Raw genomic sequence first — 23044 nt, 5'->3', positions numbered from 1 at the left:
CCATGAATCAAGGGAAATTGGAAGTGGTCAAACAGGAGATGGCAAGAGTGAACGTTGACATTCTAGGAATCAGCAAACTAAAATGGACTGGAATAGGTGAATTTAACTCAGATGACCATTATGTCTACTACTGTGGGCAGGAATCCCTTAGAAGAAATGGAGTAGCCATCATGGTCAACAAAAGAGTCCAAAATGCAGTACTTGGATACAATCTCAAAAATGACAGAATGATCTCTATTTGTTTCCAAGGCAAACACAGTAATCCAAGTCTATGTCCCAACCAGTAACCCTGAAAAAGCTGAAGTTGAATGGTTTGAAGACCTATAAGACCTTTTAGAACTAACACCCCAAAAAGATGTCCTTTTCATTATAGGGGATTGGAATGCAAAAGTAGGAAGTCAAGAAACACCTGGAGTAACAGGGAGATTTGGCCTTGGAATATGGAATGAAGCAGGGCAAATGCTAATAGAGTTTTGCCAAGAAAACACACTGGTCATAGCAAACACCCTCTTCCAACAACACAGGAGAAGACTCTACAAATGGACATCACCAGATGGTCAACCCCAAAATCAGATTGATTATATTCTTTGCAGCCAAAGGTGAAGAAGCTCTATACAGTCAGCAAAAACAAGACCGGGAGCTGACTGTGGCTCAGATCATGAACTCCTTATTGCCAAATTCAGACTTAAATTGAAGAAAGTAAGGAAAACAACTAGACTATTCAGGTATGACCTAAATCAAATTTCTCTGGCTAGAACTTCTAATAACATGTTGAAAAGAAGTGACAGAAGCAGCCTTCCTTGCCTTGTTCCTGATCTTAGGGGAAAGGCTTTCAGTCTTTCGTGTTAAGTGTGGTGTTTATCTGTGGACTTTTCCTAAATGTCCCTTTATTATGTTGAGGTTATTTTTGTTCAGTCTCCCAGTCATGTCCAACTCTTTGCAACCCCATGGATTGCAGCACACCAGGCCTACCTGTCCCTCACCATCTCCTGACGTTTGCCCAAATTCATGTCCATCTCACCGATGATGCCATCCAGCCATCTCATCCCCTGGTGCCCTCTTGTCCATCTTTCCCAGCATCAGGGTCTTTTCTGCACTCCATCTTCTTTATAGTCCAGGTCTCACAACTGTACCTGACCACTAGCAAGCCCATAGCCTGGACTATATGAATCTTTGTTGGCAGAGTAATGTCTCTGCCTTTCAACATACTGTCTAAGTTTGTCATAGCCTTCCTGCCAAGAAGAGATTTTCTTCTGATTTCATGGCTGCAGTCACCATCTGCAGCGATTTTAAAGCCCAGGAAGAAGAAATCCGTCACTATTTCCACCTTTTATCCATGGTTTTTTCAGTGGTCATGTATGGATGCGAGAAGTTGGACCGTGAAGAAAGCTGAGTGCTGAAGAATTGATGCTTTGAACTGTGGTATTGGAGAAGACTATTGAGAGTCCCTTGGACTGCAAGGAGATCCAACCAGTCCATTCTAAAGGAGATCAGTCCTGGGTGTTCTTTGGAAGGAATGATGCTAAAGCTGAAACTCCAGTACTTTGGCCACCTCATGGGAAGAGTTGACTCATTGGAAAAGACTCTGATGCTGGGAGGGATTGGGGGCAGGAGGAGAAGGGGAAGACAGAGGATGAGATGGCTGGATGGCATCACCGACTTGATGGACATGAGTTTGAGTGAACTCTGGGAATTGGTGATGGACAGGGAGGCCTGGCATACTGCAATTCATGGGGTCGCAAAGAGTCAGACATGACTGAGTGACTGAACTGAACTGAACTGAACTGAATGGGGCCAGATGCCATGATCTTAGTTTTTATAATATTTAGTTTTAAGCCAAATTTTTCACTCTCCTCTTTCAACTTCATCAAGTGGTTCTTTAGTTCCTCTTTTCTTTATGCCATAGAGTAGTATCATCCACATATCTGAGGTTGTTAATATTTCTCCTGCCTACCTTGATTCCAGCTTGTAACTCATCCAGCCTGGCATTTCTCATGATATGCTCAGCATATAGGTTAAATAAACAGGTTAACAAAAGACAGCCCTGTTGTACTCCTTTCTCAATCCTGAACTGATCATCTGTTCCATACAGGATTCTAACTGTTGCTTCTTGATCCACATAGATGTTTCTCAGGAGACAAGTAAGATAGTTTCCTTCTATTCCTAGTTTCTTGTTTTCTTTTTTTTTTTAATCATGAAAGAGCATTGAATTTTGTCAAATTTTTTTCCACATCACATAAGATGATCATGTGGCTTTTGTCTTTCATTCTGTAAATGTGTATTGTGTTGATTTTTTTATGTTGAACCATCTTTGCATTCTATGAATAGATCGCACTGGGTCATGGTGTATAATTATTTTCATGCTGTTGAATTTGACTTGAGAGTAATCTTTAAGGAATTGTCACAAATATTAATCAAGAATATTGGTCTGTAGTTTCCTTTTTCATAGTATCTTTGTCTGGCTGTGCCCTCATGCAATTAGCTGGAAGTGTTCCATCCTCTTCTTTTTATTTTTTTGAAGAGTTTTGGAGAATTGGCTTAATTCTTTACTTTATTTAGAGCAATTTAAGGTTCTCAGCAAAACTGAGAAGGAATAGAGTTTTCCCAAATACCTCCAGCCCCTACATGTGCATATTGTGCTTCATTATCAATATTCCCCTCCAGAGTGGTACATTTGTTACCAAGAATGAACCTACATGACACATCATAATCACCCAAAGTCTGTAGTTTGTATTGCAGCTTACTCATGAGTTTAGGAGGATGGAGGGGCCTGGTAGGCTGCAGTCCATGGGGTCGCTAGGAATCAGACATGACTGAGCGACTTCACGTTCACTTTCGACTTTCATGCATTGGAGAGGGAAATGGCAACCCACTCCAGTATTCTTGCCTGGAGAATCCCAGGGACAGGGGAGCCTGGTGGGCTGCCATCTATGGGGTCTCACAGAATCAGACACGACTGAAGCAACTTAGCAGCAGTAGCAGCATGAGTTTAGACAAATGTGTAATGACATGTATCCATCATTATGATATTCTGAATAACTTGACTCTTCTAAAGATCCTATGTGTTTCACTTATTTGTGAAACCTCTTGTGTATTGAGTTTTAAGAGTTAAGAGTATTTTCTTATAGTTCTTTTTATTTCTGTAGCATAGGTTGTAATGTTCTCTCTTTCACTTCTGATTTTGCTTATTTGAAACTTCAGGCATTGCTATCCCCTACCTGGGCCTTGCATTTAAACTTTATTTTGCTGCAAGAGTGAAGCAATGGACAGTACTTAAAAAAATCAAAATTAATGCATAAAATTGACTGTTATATTTTTAAGGTAAAATTCTAAGAAACCATGGACATAGGGAATGAATATTCAGTGCAAGAGGAAAAAATTATGTGTGACTTAGTGAGTTGTTACTATTTGAGACTCACAGGCTGAAATGGTCACAGCTATTTGAAACTAGATTGGATATAATCATCATGTTGAAAACAAATGTGATGAAAGTTAGGGTGCAAAGTTTGAGGAAGAAGAGAAAATAGAGGCACTTATGGAAATACCAGAGGTACACTGTGTCTTGCTTAATATGTGCAGACTGTGGTCAATAGATAAGAATGAAGAGGAATCCAAGACAAAAAAGTTAAGAGATGCAAAGTATTAGTTATGTAGTACATTCATGAATTTAATAGAAATTTTTCTTAGTCTTTCTACTTTTTCCAAGTGAAAATGTAAATTTTGAAAAACAAAAGCATCTTTTCCTTTGGAAAAAGCATCTTCCATTTTGTAAGACAGTTTGGAAGCAGGTGGTAACCAAAGGTTTAAAGAACAAACTTTCAACTCTGTGTAAAAGCTATTGTATATTCAAATTACCCCCAGATGGGTAGATTAAGGCTGCATTTGTTTTGTTTTCTTTCATCCTCTCCTGACTCTTAGGCCCCCAGGCCTCAGATCTAAAATCTCTGGCTTCAGAGCTCTTTGTGAATCTGCTTACCTTCATTTGTCTCAAATCTACTCTCAGAAACCCACCTAAGGAAGAATATAAGCCATTGTTCTTACCTACTTGAGGCTTGGAATCTAAATCCTCTTAGTGAAAGAACAAACAGGCTTTACATGGATTTCAGGGACTTTCCTGGTGGTCCAGTAGATAAGACTTGGGTGCCATCAGTACAGGGAGCCAGAATTTGATCTCACATGCTGCAACTAAAGACACCGCATGCCACAACTAAGACCCAGTACAGTGGGTAAATAAATATTTAAGCAATGCAATTCAGGCTTCTCTGAGGTGGCTCTGACTACTGAGTGGAAGGGCCTACTGAGGGCAGGTGGGAGACATCACATGATCAACATTGCTTCTGCAAGGGCTACCGTTAGTGGCATTGGTCAGCAGAAAGAACTACTTCTATGAGATAATATTTGATATTGAGATGGTATTCATAAATTGACATGAGAAGCCTTTATAGAGAGACAATGCGGTAATTCTATACCATTTCTGAGGTTTGTTCCCTAAACGGTCTGAAGAAATTAAGCAATGGTTGTTTTCTAAGAATCCTCTGGATAGTCCAGTAGGAATGGCAGCATGCAAAACTGAAAGCCTCAGGTAGAGTTAATGGTTCTCCTTTGAGTAAGGAGGATGCCTCAAAACACATTTTATGAACATAATCATTCATTCCTCCATTCAACACATACTTCACATCAGATCAGATCAGATCAGTCGCTCAGTCGTGTCTGACTCTTTGAGACCCTATGAATTGCAGCACGCCAGGCCTCCCTGTCCATCACCAACTCCCGGAGTTCACTCAGACTCATGTCCATCAAGTCCATGATGCCATCCAGCCATCTCATCCTCTGTCGTCCCCTTCTCCTCTTGCTCCAATCCCTCCCAGCATCAGAGTCTTTTCCAATGAGTCAACTCTTCCCATGAGGTGGCCAAAGTACTGGAGTTTCAGCTTTAGCATCAGTCCTTCCAAAGAAATCCCAGGGCTGATCTCCTTGAGAATGGACTGGTTGGATCTCCTTGCAGTCCAAGGGACTCTCAAGAGTCTTCTCCAACACCAGAGTTCAAAAGCATCAATTCTTTGGCGCTCAGCCTTCTTCACAGTCCAACTCTCACATCCATACATGACCACAGGAAAAACCATAGCCTTGACTAGACGAACCTTTGTTGGCAAAGTAATGTCTCTGCTTTTGAATATGCTATCTAGGTTGGTCATAACTTTCCTTCCAAGGAGTAAGCATCTTTTAATTTCATGGCTGCAGTCACCATCTGCAGTGATTTTGGAGCCCAGAAAAATAAAGTGTGACACTGTTTCCACTGTTTCCCCATCTATTTCCCATGAAGTGATGGGACCGGATGCCACGGTCTTCGTTTTCTGAATGTTGAGCTTTAAGCCAACTTTTTCACTCTCCACTTTCACTTTCATCAAGAGGCTTTTGAGTTCCTCTTCACTTTCTGCCATAAGGGTGGTGTCATCTGCATATCTGAGGTTATTGATATTTCTCCCGGCAATCTTGATTCCAGCTTGTGTTTCTTGCAGTCCAGCATTTCTCATGATGTACTCTGCATATAAGTTAAATAAGCAGGGTGACAATATACAGCCTTGACGTACTCCCTTTCCTATTTGCAACCAGTCTGTTGTTCCATGTCCAGTTCTCACTGTTGCTTCCTGACCTGCATACAGGTTTCTGAAGAGGCAGATCAGGTGGTCTGGTATTCCCATCTCTTTCAGAATTTTCCACAGTTTATTGTGATCCACACATACTTATTGAGCTTTTAATATGTGTCAGACATTATTCCTGGCCCTTCGTTTACAGAAGAAAACACAACTTTGAAGAAATCTGTGTCATCTAGGGAGATCATGGGAGGAAGACATATAACTTTAGAAATGTGATCTTTGATTTAAATTGTAGAGAATATGAAAAACTTCTGAAAGAATGGAGCTTGGTGTATTAGGTTCTAAAAACTGTTTAATCTGCATATTATTGACTGGAAATCCTGCTTAACTGGCAAATGATTTTCCTAATGATGATGATTAAGTGGCATAAGGGTAAAAATGCCCTCTTAATCATCAAAGAAAATTAGATTGCATTTAACACAGAACCTGTGTGAGATATATTTCTTAATTATTTGAAAACCTGTGTGTCTCAATTAATAAAGTAACATGATTAACTAGACAAGATTATTCTCTGGCCTAGTGGGATAACCCTGAATTTACTGTAATTTGATTGCTCAAAGCTGACAAGTCTGTAAAAATGTCTAGGACGGGGCAAGATGAAAATACATTTTATCTATTTATATATTGATATGAAAGCCAAAGTAAGGGAAATTGAGATACCCAATCAGTCAGACTGTTCCTTAGGAATTCAAAGTACTTATGGTAACCAGTGTGTGTGTGAGTTCAGTTGCTCAGTCATGTCTGGCTCTTTACAACCCCATGGACTGTTGCCCATCAGGCTCTTCTGTCCATGGAATTTTCCAGGCAAGAGTACTAGAATGGGTTGCATTTCCTATGTGGGATTTTCCCAACCTAGGGATTGAACCTGCGTCTCTTTTGTCTCCTCTATTTTCAGGCAGATTCTTTACCACTAGAGCCACCTGGGAAGTCCCTTGTACATGCTATCCAGTACAAGGCTACAAATTGCAGATAACATGGCACCTCTGCTTGGGTTTTATTTCTTCTTCTGATGAGCAGAGAAAAGTCTTCAAAAAGGCCTTAAGTGGCCATCACAATTCACTCATTGCTTTTTGCATCCTGTAATTGTCACATATGCCCTGTAAGTGTTTGAAATGATTATGTGGTATGTCACTGTATAAAGAAAGAATTCCTAATGACTGAGTCACTGTGACAGCTTTCTTTATAAGTAGGGTAAAGAGAACATTTAAGATGCAATAATGAGTTTTAGGCCCAATGGACTTGGGGTAGAGAAGGTTAATAACCATAATCACAGGGAAGAAAACATCAGTGAAAGAAGCCACTTTTAATCAGAACAGTAAAGACAGCTTTGGCTAAGAAAATTTAGAGTGGAAAAAGAGAAATAAAGAGGCGAGGGAGAGAAAGGAGGAGCTCATCAAACTCATAAAAGAAACACAACTCATTAAGGAAAAAAAAAAAAGTAAGTGCACTTTTGGTATCTGGCCCAGCATGCATAGAGCTTGGAAGTGATCACTCCACTATAACAATAAATAAAAAGCTGAACAAACTGAAAATCAACAATTCTTCTCAGCTCTGTCAGAAAATTGAGGTCACAAGGATAAACCACTGCCCCCAAAATTGGAGATGGACAGGCAAATCCAGTGGATCATAACTTACCAGATAATTAAGTTATAAGCAAAAGTCTTTGTAAGAACCACAGCTGGGACAGAAAACCCACAACTATAATTGATGAATTGGTTTAGTGGGGACAAGCCTAAGAGTTAAAAACTCCAGGGGAACCCAGTCATGGTGAGTGGGGAAGACGGGTGCAGAACACTTATGAGTTTTATTTCCAGGAGCCCTACCAGATTCCCATAATCTCAGATTCTCAGAAGCATGAGAAAAATCCCCTCATGCTTCTAGAAGGGGGATGGATCTATGTTTAACCAGTGCTTCCATCTTTGAAAAATTATCATTTAAAAGTAAGTATTTATAAAATGGTTCTTTGAGGGGCATGGTCTATTGCATTTTTTGAGACTGTACAGTGAGGAAAGTTTGGTAGCTTTATGCTTCAAAATATAATTTAGTAAAAACTAGTAAAAAAAATGATCATTAAATATATATTCTATTATATTAAGACAGTATTCCCTTAAAAAGTGTCTTGATTTAAAGAGTGACCTAAAACAAACACTAAAACAAGCATTTTAAGTGGAGGCACCTTATTTTATGTGTGATCTCAGATTCTCAATGAAGCAGAGAAGTGAGAGAGGAAAGAAGAAAGTCAGTAATGGGAACATTGATTGCTGACCTGCTTCCTTGTGCAACTGGGATTTAACCCTGTTGAGGTGCTCTGGGAGACTTTATAAAATATACTTTATAACTGTTCCCTGGAGAGGGGAAGAAAAAGGAAAGTTTGTCTGCCTCTTCCTATTCTTGGTTCACTGACGTTTGATCCATTAGCCGAAATGGCTTCTACATCAGAAAAAAAAAAAAAAACAAAAACAAAGAAAAACACCATACAGAGACATAGATGTTGAGTCTTGAGTGGGAACCTGCCTCCAGTCAGGACCTTCCCTCCAGAGCTGCATGACTTCCAAGGAGGGCTAGGGGAATGCCAGCAGGTGGGTCTGACCAGGCTCCTTTCAAATGACTGCTTCTGCCCTAGGTCCAGGGGGAGGTGAGACTTTGTGTACACTCTTTAAGAGTGGAGTCTATTTCCTCTGGCCCTCTGGCTCTCCCAAAAGGAAATCTCACTGACCTTCAGAGCCAAACATTCTGGGGACTCATCTTCCCAGTGCAGAAACCCCAAGCTGGGGAGCCTAATGTGCAGCTCAAACCCATTCCAAGTCAGAACCTCTGACTTGTAATTATCCTTTTGTTTGTGGTCACTCTTTGGAGGGTGTGGGTCTTGATTATATCCCATCTCTGTACCTCCTATCTGTCTCATTGTAGTTCTTCATGTCTTCAGGTGTGGGCATTTTCTGCTAGTTTTCTCATCAACAGTTGCCCTGTAGTTTTTCTCTTGATATGCCCACTCGAGAAAGTGAGCCCAGGGTCTTCTTCCTGCACCATCTTGGCCATTCTAGTTCCCGAATTTTAGAATGAATTGGTAAAACTTAGGTATCTTCTACTGAAAAATTTATAAAACTAATCTTTATACACGGAGGAAACTATTCACTGTGTGAAAATAAGATGTTTACCGAATCCTACAGAATCTTAAATTACTCTAAGTTTCTTTCACTGACATATTCAAACCACTGAAAAGAAGAATCTTCAATCTAGTAAAGTATCTTTACCTTAAGATTAATTTTACTGCTACCCAAGTGAATAGAATCAAGGAACCATAGATGGAAGAGTGGTTTGGGATTGTCATAAAATTGATTTCAGGCTCAACAGGGGAATGGACTAGCAGGGAATGTTCTCTGTAATATCAGCCAGATGCCCAGAGGAAATTAATATGTAGATGCAAAAAGCGTAACTAGACACCTCATACTGAGTCAGACACGGAATTCTGGTAGCAGAGTGACTGGACAAGAGATTCTAATTAGGAAATGAGAAGAAAGGAAATGAGTATATTCCCCTAAGGACCTGACTGAAGGGTGAAGTTTCATTCACTTGTGTAGAGTATTACAGTCAAAGCTGGTTTTGTTCCATCAGCCGGGAGAGAGCTGTAGATAGGAGCTGGGTTTAGATGCGTTTTGTGTGGCGTGCCCTGTGCTCTCTCTTCTTTCCATTGTCTGATTTCATGGGGATGTGAATATGTGAAGAAAATTGGTTACAGGTTTAAAAATTTTAAATTCTTTGGAAGACAAAATTGCATATATTTAGAGAAGGGACGCTCAATGCTCTTGGTCATTAATATGATCGGTATGCTTGTGTGAGTCAAATGAATCTATATGTTATCTTATAATGATGAAAGATGTGCTGCCCAGAGTGTTTCACTGATTTATCAATAAGTTTACAAGGCAAGTCCCAGTCATTTTCATTCATTCAGCCAATGTTTAAAAACTCCTAGTGTACCCAAGATTCAGTGTTAGACTTTGGTGAAACCTTATGATCTTATAAAGGAACAAAGATACAAATGGAACTCTACATCAGGGTGCAAATGAATGTGTGGTTCATGACAAACATGAAACACCACAGGGGTTAGGAAGAGAAAAATCATCTTCAGCTACAGTGACTGCTACAGGAAAATGTAGCCTATATCTGCCATCATCATCTATATCATTACAGATATTACTGACTAATTCTACACGTTACGTAGGGACAAACAGGGCTATGATTTCATGAGTTAATCTCCTTATATACTACAATCATCTTCTAGTAATTTTCAGTACTAGAAACTGTCCCCAAACTCTTTGAGAATCTAAAAACTTTTTAAAGAAAGCTTCCAAGCTTGCCTGATAGCTCAGTTGGTAAAGAATCTGCCTGCAATGCAGGAGACCCTGGTTCAATTCCTGGGTTGGGAAGATCCACTAGAGAAGGGATAGGCTACCCACTCCAGTATTCTTGGGGTTCCCTTGTGTCTCAGCTGGTAAAAAATCCACCTACAATGTGGGAGACCTGGATATGATCCCTGGCTTGGGAAGATCTCCTGGAGAAGGGAAAGGCTACCCACTCCAGTATTCTGGCCTGAGAATTCCATGGACTGTATAGTTCATGGGGTTGCAGAATTAGACACGACTGAGCAACTTTCAATTCACTTCCAAGAACTTTAGAATAACTCACTAAATGGAAAGCTCTCTTCTGAAATCTCTACAAAGTCTCAGGGAAGAGTCATTTTGATGAAGTCCATGTATTAAAATAATGCTTTTTCTAGCATCTTTTGAAAATGAAGAATCTCATTTTGAGCAGTTAAGGTTTTTAGGGTCACAGGTTTTCAAAAGTCATCAAAAATAAAAAGGGAGAAAGTAGACTACTAAGTCACATCTCATTTCTAGATTTCTGAAACACAGAGGGAGGAATGGGAAGAGAGAGGGAAGGAGGAAGAGAGAGAGAAGAAGAGAGCAAATGAAAGAGAGAGAACATACACGTACTAATAAATATTAGCTTGAAAAAGTCCTGTATTCGTATATATTGGGCCATTTTTTTTTTTCAAATAAAAAAGGGAAAACTTCCACTGTTTGAGAGTGAAAGTAAGATAGAGAGAGGATACAAGATAAAGAGAGAATGAAAATATCACAAGTACCAGAATGTTTACTGTTACATTCTCCTGTTTGAATTTTGAAGCAGATTTCCAGAGTTTGTTTCTTGGTTGTATGTGTGTAGAAGAGCTATATTCTAAGACAGAAAAATAAGAGGAACTGGCCTCAGTACTCAGTGCCTGCATACCATTTATTTATTCATCAACTATTTATTGGGTATCTACCATGCCAGACACTGTCTATCAGTTATACAGAGATAAACAAGATTCAGTATTTACAACTTTGAAATCCAATTAGGTTTTCAGAGAAACAAATATAATTCTCTCATAGATGATAAATTTAGCACATACAATGTTTCACATACTCTGCCAACACCTTATATTCATTTGTAAAGAAAATAGGATCGTATCTTCCTCATCGGTAAATAAGCTGGAGTCTTGGGAAGTTATTTAAACTTGCCCATCATTTCATCTGCTGAGGTCAGGCTTCTAATCACTTTATTGTGTATTTTTAAAGAACTATGTTTGAGCTGTTTTTATTTTTACAGAGGAAGTGAGAAACTCTTCCTGGAGTTGGAAGGAAGGAAGAAAACTTGTGGATGTTCTCCAGCACTGGTCATATTTTAGATGAGTCGTAAAGGATGGGTGGATGGGGCAATGAGAAGAACATATTAATAGATGGAAGAACAGCAACATGAACAAATAACAGTTAGCTCAGGATGAAACACTGGGGAAACTGGGAAGGATGGGAAAGTCAGCATGATGCTAGTGAGCCTAACGTGTTGAGATGCTTGATAAGACATCAAAATTATTACAGAAGATGGCATCTTAGGACAAATTCCACAAAAGCAAATCCTGAGACAGGGATCCAGATGCAAGTGATTTATTAAGGAAACACCCTTAAGAGAAGTTAGGTGGATGAAGGAAGACAGAGAAGGGAAAGAGGTCAATCAACAGCTCATTTTAGTCTTTCAGCCATCTTGGACCCTGTGGAGGCCTGATGGGTTTCTAAAAGGAAACATAGAAGGCTGTGATCCAAGGTGATTTTTGCTAGCTATGAGCAGGGTCTATGGAACCAGAGGGAGCACTCAGCTCTTCTGAAAACTGAAGGTGTGTGTGCTCGAGATGAAACTGAATGCTACTTAAGCAAGAGATGTGCTTGTGTGCACAAAGCAAAGAAGAACACAGTAACTACTGGTGGAAAATCTTACAAAACCAGAGTCATCTGGGGAAAGATAACTCAGGCTCATGGAAACAGTGGCATGGTTCAGGCCAAATTCCAAAGCAATTGTCCTGTTAGAGCCACTGGGCATAGAATCTGTGTGATGCGGTACCGTTCAAGGATTTAAACTAACTGAAAAGTAAATAAATGAAAGTGTGGATTTTTTCTTGGTTAAACAAACAAACAAACTCACTTTCAGGTAAAATCCCAGTCTCAGCCTAATCCCATTGGAGAGCTCTGGAGCCGAAATTACATCTCAAAAGAAGTTATGTAGTACATAGTACTACATAGTACATAGTAGTACCTAGTAGTAGGTATAAATGTTTCTATATTTTGTTTAATTTCACAATGATCAGTGTTACTTACTTTGCTGAATACTCCAATATCCCTTACGTCCTATAAGTTAAATACTTTTCATTGTAGCAGCATCGAAAGTCAGCTAGCAAATGTGCTATCATGGCACAGCACCAAAGATTGCCGAGTACCTCACTGTGGTGCAGTTACAAATTGGTAGCCTACATACGTGGCTGTAGGTGTATTCATAATGATGGAATCAGGTAAGTATACATAACCTCCCAGGCTGGAAAGGTGTGCTGATTCTCCCTTCACCCAGCAGCCCTAGCCTGCATGACCTCAGTAAGACTGGGAGAGCCTCGTAGCTCCTCTGAGCAGTGCTTACCAGGTGCAGACTCTAGGGAAGCTACGTCCACGTCCCTGTTCTGGCATTGCAGCCATGGATGCTGTCACACTTGTAGCTTTTCTATAACCCAGCTTAGTCCGGTGGCCTCCTTTAAAAGACCTCCACTTGTTTAAATGTGTTCGTCAGTTATTTGGAGAGAAACACAGAGCTGTTAGGTTTTTAGGGTTTGTTTTGCCTTTGCTGTAGTTTATTTTTTAAAACGGTACTTTATGAAAATACAGTCCTTTGGTTATCAGGATAAAAAAAGTAAAAAAAAAAAATCCAACTTTAAAAAGATGATTAGAAAGTGCTACATGCAAATAGATGGTCTCATTGTATTGAGTGTGTAATGTGGTTAAAAATGATTATTGTAGTGACACAGAGTTAATCCAGTTATTTGTAAGTTTTATTTCTGTTCATTGTAGAGACAATAAATTGGCTTGTCAGAAAAAAAAAAAAAAAAAAAAGAAGTTATGCTCACAGGCAAACAATCTAAGATTCTTACTCCCCCAGTAGGTCATCGGCTATGCCAGGGATATGATCTAACAGAGACTGCTAGTTCTGTGTGAAGACTGGTGAAGCAATTCCAATAGCCCAATGGTTGACCTCTAAAACCCAGTCTGCAAGACAAGCAGAAGCTGTAGAATGGGGGTAGAGAACATGACCAGAGCAAAACGGTGTCTGTTATAGGTGGTAATGCCCTAATTGTCATCAGAATGACATTTTTTAGAATTTAAATTGTCACTCAAATGACTTTAGAGTGACACTGACTCAGAGACCCTGAAATTCTTGAATTGAAAAACAGTAAAATCTTCAGACCAAAAATAGTCTATGAAGTTGTGAGAGCAACCAAGGCAGAGATGAGAGGCCCATAGAATTATAGATCAGGACAGAAATTCATAAGATGCGTAAATACAATCCAACCCGATGATGATTTGAAGATGAAGAAAGCATAACCAAGGAAATCACAACCAAGGAAATCACCATGCCCACAAAATTAGGGGCAGAGCCCAAACAGAGTATTTTTCCCTTGACTCAAACTTGAGTCCACTTGCTAGTCCATATCTGCAGTTTTGGAGAGGCATGATATTCAAACACCAATTTGGACCAGTAAGACAAAGGATTCTCCATCATTGAGACTTTAGATTTTCTAACCTCCCTTGTGGTTGGATGTAGCATGTGACTCAGTCCTGGGTTGTGATGTGATGTGCCTGGAAGCATCACTTCCAGGCTGCCTCATAGACAAACACTCAGGTAGCCATCTGTGTTCTCTTTTTGTATCGGCTGGTCAAGTAATGAGGACTCAGAAGAAATAGAGATCAATGGACAAAATGGAAGGATCCTGGATCACTGGATGACTGTATGAAACAATTCCTCCTTCTCAACTCAACCACTAATCACCCCTCATTGGATTGTAACATGGGCAAGGAATAAATATTTTAGTCCCTGGGTGAAATTTGGGGATTATTTGCTTTAGCAATGAGTCTGTCCCAACCAATACATAAAATCATTGACCAAACTTTATCAAGCAGTTTTTTTATACTATTAAAATTCATTAAAGGTCCACATTTATTTAAAATACTCTGCAATGTTCTTTTCTTTTTTATTGGAGTATAGTTGCTTTGGAAAAGACCCTGATGCTGGGAAAGATTGAAGGCAAAAGGAGAAGAGGGCAGCAGAGGATGAGACAATTAGATAACATCACCAAGTCAATGGACATGAATTTGAGCAAACTCTTGGAGATAGTGAAGGACAGAGAAGCCTGGCATGCTGTAGTCCATGGGGTTGTGAAGAGTTGGTCAAGACTGAGCAGCTGAACAACAGCAGCAACATAGTTGCTTTACAATGCTGCATTAGTTTCTGCTACATCAAGCAGTTTTGAGCCAAGGCACCAGGCTGCTAGTAGGTAATCCAAAGATAGACAAAATATTGCCCTGCTCTAAAGTACTCTTTTGCATCATAGCAGGAGGGGGAAAACTTGAATAAATGAGGACAGATCAAAAACATAGATGCCATAGGAGTTAGGAACAGTAATACAACTCTTCTGGTGATATTGATCTTGAGAATCTTCATAGAAGAGATGACAGGGCTCCAAAAACTTGAAGGGTTCATCAAGATTTTGATAAGATAGTAGAGTGCTGGTGCTCCATAGAACTCATTCCTTAGAGTGACCCAACATGATATGGAATACTCTTGAGATAAAACTTAGGACTCTGGCAAGACGTTGACACCAAAGTTTTGAAGACTTGGAATTTTAAGCAAACAGTTAAATAAATTAGCTGTTGTTGCGTAGAAAACAAACCTGAAATGTAACAACTGCTTATTATTTTTTACAGGAGAGTTTTGCTGCTATGGTTCAGGCCTTTAGCTGATCTCTGTTCATTTCCAAGGCAAACCATTCAATATCACAGTAATCTAAGTCTATGCCCCAACCAGTAACGCTGAAGAAGCTGAAGTTGAACGGTTCTATGAAGACCTACAAGACCCTTTAGAACTAACACCCAAAAAAGATGTCCTTTTCATTATAGGGGACTGGAATGAAAAAGTAGGAAGTCAAGAAACACCTGGAGTAACAGACAAACTTAGCCTTGAAATACGGAATGAAGCAGGGCAAAGACTAATAGAGTTTTGCCAAGAAAATGCACTGATCATAACAAACACCCTCTTCCAACAACACAAGAGAAGACTCTATACATGGACATCACCAGATGGTCAACACTGAAATCAGATTGATTATATTCTTTGCAGCCAAAGATGGAGAAGCTCCATACAGTCGGCAAAAACAAGACCAGGAGCTGACTGTAGCTCAGACCATGAACTCCTTATTGCCAAATTCAGACTTAAATTGAAGAAAGTAGGGAAAACCACTAGACCATTCAGGTATGACCTAAATCAAATCCCTTATGATTATACAGTGGGAGTGAGAAATAGATTTAAGGGCCTAGATCTGATAGATAGAGTGCCTGATGAGCTATGGAATGAGGTTCATGACATTGTACAGGAGACAAGGATCAAGACCATCCCCATGGAAAAGAAATGCAAAAAAGCAAAACGGCTGTCTGGGGAGGCCTTACAAATAGCTGTGAAAAGAAGAGAAGCGAAAAGCAAAGGAGAAAAGGAAAGATATAAACATCTGAATGCAGAGTTCCAAAGAATAGCAAGAAGAGATAAGAAAGCCTTCTTCAGCAATCAATGCAAAGAAATAGAGGAAAACAACAGAATGGGAAAGACTAGAGATCTCGTCAAGAAAATTAGAGATACCAAAGGAACATTTCATGTAAAGATGGGCTCGATAAAGGACAGAAATTGTATGGACCTAACAGAAGCAGAAGATATTAAGAAGAGATGGCAAGAATACACAGAAGAACTGTACAAAAAGGATCTTCACGACCCAGATAATCACGATAGTGTGATCACTGACCTAGAGCCAGACATCCTGGAATGTGAAGTCAAGTGGGCCTTAGAAAGCATCATTACGAACAAAGCTAGTGGAGGTGATAGAATTCCAGTTGAGCTGTTCCAAATCCTGACAGATGATGCTGTGAAAGTGCTGTACTCAATATGTCAGCAAATTTGGAAAACTCAGCAGTGGCCACAGGACCGGAAAAGGTCAGTTTGCATTCCAATTCCAACGAAAGGCAATGCCAAAGAATGCTCAAACTACCGCACAATTGCACTCATCTCACACGCTAGTAAAGTAATGCTCAAAATTCTCCAAGCCAGGCTTCAGCAATATGTGATCCATGAACTTCCTGATGTTCAAGCTGGTTTTAGAAAAGGCAGAGGAACCAGAGATCAAATTGCCAACATCCGCTGGATCATGGAAAAAGCAAGAGAGTTACAGAAAAACATCTATTTCTGTTTTATTGACTATGCCAAAGCCTTTGACTATGTGGATCACAATAAACTGGAAAATTCTGAAAGAGATGGGATTACCAGACCACCTGATCTGCCTCTTGAGAAATTCGTATGCAGGTCAGGAAGCAACAGTTAGAACTGGACATGGAACAACAGACTGGTTCCAAATAAGAAAAGGAGTATGTCAAGGCTGTATATTGTCACCCTGTTTATTTAACTTATATGCAGAGTACATCATGAGAAACGCTGGACTGGAAGAAACACAAGCTGGAATCAAGATTGCCAGGAGAAATATCAATAACCTCAGATATGCCGATGACACCGCCCTTATGGCAGAAAGTGAAGAGGAACTCAAAAGCCTCTTGATGAAAGTGAAAGTGGAGAGTGAAAAAGTTGGCTTAAAGCTCAACATTCAGAAAACGAAGATCATGGCATCAGGTCCCATCACTTCATGGGAAATAGATGGGGAAACAGTGTCAGATTTTATTTTTCTGGGCTCCAAAATCACTACAGATGGTGACTGCAGCCATGAAATTAAAAGATGCTTACTCCTTGGAAGGAAAGTTATGACCAACCTAGATAGCATATTCAAAAGCAGAGACATTACTTTGCCAACAAAGGTTCATCTAGTCAAGGCTATGGTTTTTCCTGTGGTCATGTGTGGATGTGAGAGTTGGACTGTGAAGAATGCTGATCACTGAAGAATTGATGCTTTTGAACTGTGGTGTTGGAGAAGACTCTTGAGAGTCCCTTGGACTGCAAGAAGATCCAACCAGTCCATTCTGAAGGAGATCAGCCCTGGGATTTCTTTGGAAGGACTGATGCTAAAGCTGAAACTCCAGTACTTTGGCCACCTCATGTGAAGAGTTGACTCATTGTAAAAGACTCTGATGCTGGGAGGGATTGGGGTCAGAAGGAGAAGGGGACGACCGAGGATGAGATGGCTGGATGGCATCACTGACTCAATGGACATGAGTCTGAGTGAACTCCAGGAGTTGGTGATGGACAGGGAGGCCTGGCTTGCTGCGATTCATAGGGTTGCAAAGAGTCGGACCCGACTGAGCGACTGATTTGATTTGTGTAGCAAACAAACCTGAAATGTAACAACTGCTTATTATTTTTTACAGGAGAGTTTTGCTGCTATGTTTCAGGCCTTTAGCTGATCTTGGTTAGATTCTCTCATGCATCTGCATTCAGCTGATAGGTTAGTTGGATGACCTCAGCTAGGGCAAATTGTCTCTGATCTTTTTTTCTAGAATTTTCCAGTATGGTAGCCTGAGATTACTCCCATATTGGTAGCAAGTGATAGAAATGTTTTTGTGTATGTGTGTGTGAGTGCTCAGTCCCGTCCAGCTCTTTGTGGCCCTATGGACTATAGCCAGCCAGGCTCCTCTGTCCATGGAGTTTTCAAGGCAAGGATAGTAGAGCAGGTTCCCATTTCCTCCTCCAGGTGATCTTTCCAACCCAGGGATTGAACCCATGCCTCCTGTTTCTCCTGCATTGGTAGGTGGATTCTTTACCACTAAGCTACCTGGGAAGCCCTAAGGGACATAGGAGAGAACATCAGAATGCACAGGTATTTCATAAAGATGCTGATTGTAATCATGGGACAATGCAAGTCACATGGTCAAGTGCAGAGGCAGCATGGGAGGGCATTACCAAAGGCTATGGCTAGGAGCACATGTGAGGACTTGGGACTCTTCAGGCCAGCGATATCTGTAATTGGTGTATTCACTCAAAGGTGTGAACCCAGGACTCAGCATGTATAACTGCTTAGATTCTATTCCCGTCTCTGAAATTTCCTGACTGCGTGATTTTGGTTAAATGACATTTAACCTTTCAGAACCTCAGCTTCCTCAAGTAAAAAATTGAGATAAAAATTTTGCTTACATCACAAGGTTGTTTGAGGATTCAGTAAGTTAATTTATGGAAGATGTTTAGAGCAGGGCTTGGTATATGTTAAGCTTCCTCCGTATAAATGTTAGTCTCTGTTTCCAGGTCGATTTTAGAAATGTGGTGCAGTGAGTATGTTTCTTTATGTAAACCTGAGCAGATAGGAGTGGGAGGATGAGGTGTCCTGGAAAAAGACTTTCCTTAATACACCATTTTGCCTCATATTGTTCTTGATAGCGATTACAGTTTATTTATTAATTGACGGCATGTCTGTAGACAGTCAGAGCAAAGATGTCCCTGGAGAAAGTTAAATAGATAAGAAAGACTTTATTCAAGGCAATTGCAATAGGAGAAAAGCCAGAGCCGACTCTGAATTCAGCTCTGATGATGCAAAAGAGAGTAAGGTTTTTAAGAGCTGAGGTGAGAAGATCATAGCTCACCATGGTTACTAACTGGGCTTTATCTGAAATAAAAGTAATCTTTGTTATGTTTTCATGATAGAGGTCATTTTACAACTTGAGAAGTCAGGGATCTACTCTTCCCACAGAGACTGGGAGACAGAGGTGCTCTCTTCTCGGTGATTAAAGGAGATGTCCCCTTCCTCCTACTCCACTGCTAGGAATGTAAATTGGTGTAGCCACTTTGGAGGTTCCTTAAAAAACTAAAAATAGAGCTATCATAGCATCTAGCAATCCCACTCTTGGTCGTATATCTGGAGAACACTATAATTTGAAGACACACACACCCCAGTGTTTGTAGCAGCACTGTTTATAATAGCTAAGACATGGAAGCAACCTAAATGTACATCGACAGGTGAATGGATAAAGATGCGGTGTATATACAATCAATGTATACGCAGCCATAAAAGAGAATGAAATAATGCTATTTGTAGCAACATGGATGGACCTAAAGATTATCGTATTAAGTGAAGTAAGTCAAAAAGAAAAAGACAAATACCACATGATATTACTTGCTTGTGGAACCTAATAAACCATGATACAAGTGGACTTATTTACAAAACAGAAGCAGACTCATAGAGATAGAAAATGATCTTATAGTTACCAAAGGGGAAATGGGAGAGGGATAAATTGGAGTTTGGGATTAACATACATAAACTTCTATATATAAAGTAGATAAACAATAAGATTCTATTGTACAGGACAGGAAACCATATTTCCTTGCAATAAATATCTTATAATAAACTATAATGGTAAAGAATATCTATATATCTGTATCTGTCTATATAACTGATTCACTTTGCTGTACAACTAACGTTGTAAATTATGCTTCAATGCAAAAAAAAAAAGGGGGGGGGTGGTTTCCGGATCCTTGAGAAAGACATTTCTGGCTTGGAAAACTGGTAAGGGGCTATTTAAGAAAAGATTTACATACCAAAAAGCAGAGAAAGCAATTACAAGTTCCTAAAGTTGGTGCTCCAAAAAAGGAAAGGCTTCTGAATTAGAGTCTAGAAGAAGCCCTTGTAGGGTTTGGTCAAGATGAGGAGAGTGTTTTTAGTCAAGTTGGTCCTTCAGAGTTTCTGTGCTTTGCCACTTCCACCTTAAACATGGAAATTAAATCTCAAGTTCAATAGTTGGCTACTCAGCACATTTAGCAATATATCTGGTAGGATTTTAAGCGTGTGGTGAGTTACTACTTTAGACACTAAACAGGGCCCTATTTAAAATGTCTGCTTTCTATTCAAAATGCCTGCTTTCTGGCCACAACTTTTGTAAGCAAAAAGCTTTATATGAATTAAGAGAAGAGCATTTAAAAATTCTAGAGAAAATAGCTTTAACCAGAACAATGAGCCAAAAGGAAGAAGGTATACATTTAAAATTTCTATTACATATTTTTATGTTTAGCTTATAATGCATCTATACATTTCTTTCTCAGAATAACATATTTTTTGCAGCATATTTTTACTTGGACCTGGTGGTGCAGATGGTGGAGGGAAGTGTGAAGATGGAGGGAAGTGTGAATCCCTAGGGGTGCTAAGAAAATGAGAGGGTTGGAACCAGAATATAAAATGAGGAAGAAAGACTCATGTAGGAGATAGAGGAAAAAAAGAGGAGCAAAAGGAACATAAATAATATAGGTTTACCCTGTTTTATTGCACTTTAGTATATTTCACAGATACTGTAGTTTTTATAAATTGGTTTCATGGCAACAAGTCCAGCAACTTTACTAGTGCCATTTCCCAACAGAGTTTGCTCATTTTGTGTCATGTTTTGGTAATTCTTGCAATATTTCAAACATTTCCATTATTATTATATCTGCTGCAATAATCCATGATCAGTGAACTTTGGTATACTACAGTGACTCACCAAAAGGTGAGATGATAGTTAGCATTTTTTGACAATATTTTTTTTAAATTAAGGCATGCACGTAGCTATCTTAGGTATCATGCTATTGTGCACTTAGTAGGCTAAAGTAGAGTGTAGACATAACTTTTACATGCACTGAGAAACTGAAAAATGTTTCTGACTTATTTTATTGTGAGATTCACTTTATTGCGGTCTGGAACTGAACCCACAGTACCTCTGAGATCTGCCTGTATTGATGATAAGGTCTCTGGAGTGAAAGAGAAATATTTCTTAAAAAGTAGAGAATACATCATATTTTGCATATATTTGTCTCCATTCAAGTCTCCTCCCTCTTCCCCCACCCTGATCTATACCAGTTCTTTTGGAAAACTCAGTATCGTCCCCCCCTCATCTGGATAATTCTTCTTTCCCTGGATTCCAATCAAGTGGTTCCTGTAAATATGGGCAATAATGAATCCCCTGAGAGGATGGAGTGTACTACCAAAAATGGCATTGCTAACTCAATGGACATGAATTTAAGCAAACTGGTAGATGGTGAAGGACAGGGAAGCCTGGCATGCTGCAGTTCATAAGATCACAAAAAGTTGACTGAACAATGAAAGCAATCAAGAAGGGCTAAACAGAATGGTGGTTAAATGGTAAGGAGAAAGATGGGGGGAACTTGGTTCTGTAACCAACAGTTCTATGACTTAGGTGTTTCCAAGGAAGTAAGATTTTCAGGGCTAAAATCAGGATCAGATCAGATCAGATCAAATCAGTTGCTCAGTCATGTCTGACTCTTTGCGACCCCATGAATCACAGCACGCCAGGCCTCCCTGTCCATCACCAACTCCCGGAGTTCACTCAGACTCACATCCATCGAGTCAGTGATGCCATCCAGCCATCTCATCCTCTGTCATCCCCTTCTCCTCTTGCCCACAATCCCTCCTAGCATCAGAGTCTTTTCCAATGAGTCAACTCTTCCCATGAGGTGGCCAAAGTACTGGAGTTTCAGCTTTAGCATCAGTCCTTCCGAAGAAATCCCAGGGCTGATCTCCTTCAGAATGGACTGGTTGGATCTCCTTGCAGTCCAAGGGACTCTCAAGAGTCTTCTCCAACACCACAGTTCAAAAGCATCAATTCTTCGGTGCTCAGCCTTCTTCACAGTCCAACTCTCACATCCATACTTGACCACAGGAAAAACCATAGCCTTGACTAGATGAACCTTTGTTGGCAAAGTAATGTCTCTGCTTTTCAATATGCTATCTAGGTTAGTCATAACTTTCCTTCCAAGGAGTAAGCATCTTTTAATTTCATGGCTGCAGTCACCATCTGTAGTGATTTTGGGGCCCAGAAAAATAAGTCTGACACTGTTTCCACTGTTTCCCCATCTATTTCCCATGAAGTGGTGGGACCGGATGCCATGATCTTCGTTTTCTGAATGTTGAGCTTTAAGCCAACTTTTTCACTCTCCACTTTCACTTTCATCAAGAGGCTTTTGAGTTCCTCTTCACTTTCTGCCATAAGGGTGGTGTCATCTGCATATCTGAGGTTATTGATATTTCTCCCGGCAATCTTTATTCCAGTTTGTGTTTCTTCCAGTATCCTCCCCAAAGCAGGATAGTTGATCACCTTTGAACTTCCAAGGAAGGTTTCTAAAATTGACAACCAAAATTGTCCTGACTCATAAGGTAGGACACTATTGTGGTCAAATCACCTAATAAGAAGTTTGGTGGAGATTTTCACCTTAACACCTCACCCTCAAATCAATTAGTTAAGCAAGGATATGATTTGGGATGTTAATCAACGAATTATAATTGTAGCAAGTGCAAAGGGGATGTATCCAATAGTCTGTATTTAAAAAATGGCTTTATGGGGATTCCGCTATATAGAAATGGCCATGCTGCTGCTAAGTTGCTTCAGTCATGTCTGACTCTGTGCGACCCCATAGATGGCAGCCCACCAGGCTCCCCCGTCCCTGGGATTCTCCAGGCAAGAACACTGGAGTGGGTTGCATTTCCTTCTCCAATAGAAATGGCCATATCACACAATAAATATATCAGAGCCTCATCTCTCTATCTAAACTTTGAAAGTACACATAAAGAACTACCTAGAAGGTGTCACAGTAAATTACATTAAGGAAACAACCGGAAGGGTTTAACTGCATGTACACAAATTGCTAATCTGTTGTGTACCACCCACTTCTGTATTCAGACAGTGACACCTCTCTAAAGCCTAAACCTTGCTTTGGGTTCTTTAAGAGCAGAGCCTGAGACAAGGACACCAGAGCAAGTGGTTTATTTGGAGGTGAGCATGGTAGGAAGTGCAAGC

The 23044-nt window shown here is 40.0% G+C and overlaps 1 pseudogene; it reads left to right on the top strand.

The window, feature by feature from the left end:
- Window positions 1–9457: 9457 nt before the first annotated feature.
- On the top strand, window positions 9458–12107 carry LOC147361272 (large ribosomal subunit protein eL33 pseudogene; annotated as a pseudogene).
- Window positions 12108–23044: the final 10937 nt, after the last annotated feature.

Source organism: Bos grunniens, chromosome 13, assembly GCF_055505025.1.
Source record: "Bos grunniens cultivar Pamir isolate PY7600 chromosome 13, Bosgru_T2T1.0, whole genome shotgun sequence".
NCBI lineage: Eukaryota > Metazoa > Chordata > Mammalia > Artiodactyla > Bovidae > Bos > Bos grunniens.
Note: the sequence above shows the minus strand (reverse complement) of the source record. Positions and strands in the feature narration are given on the sequence as shown.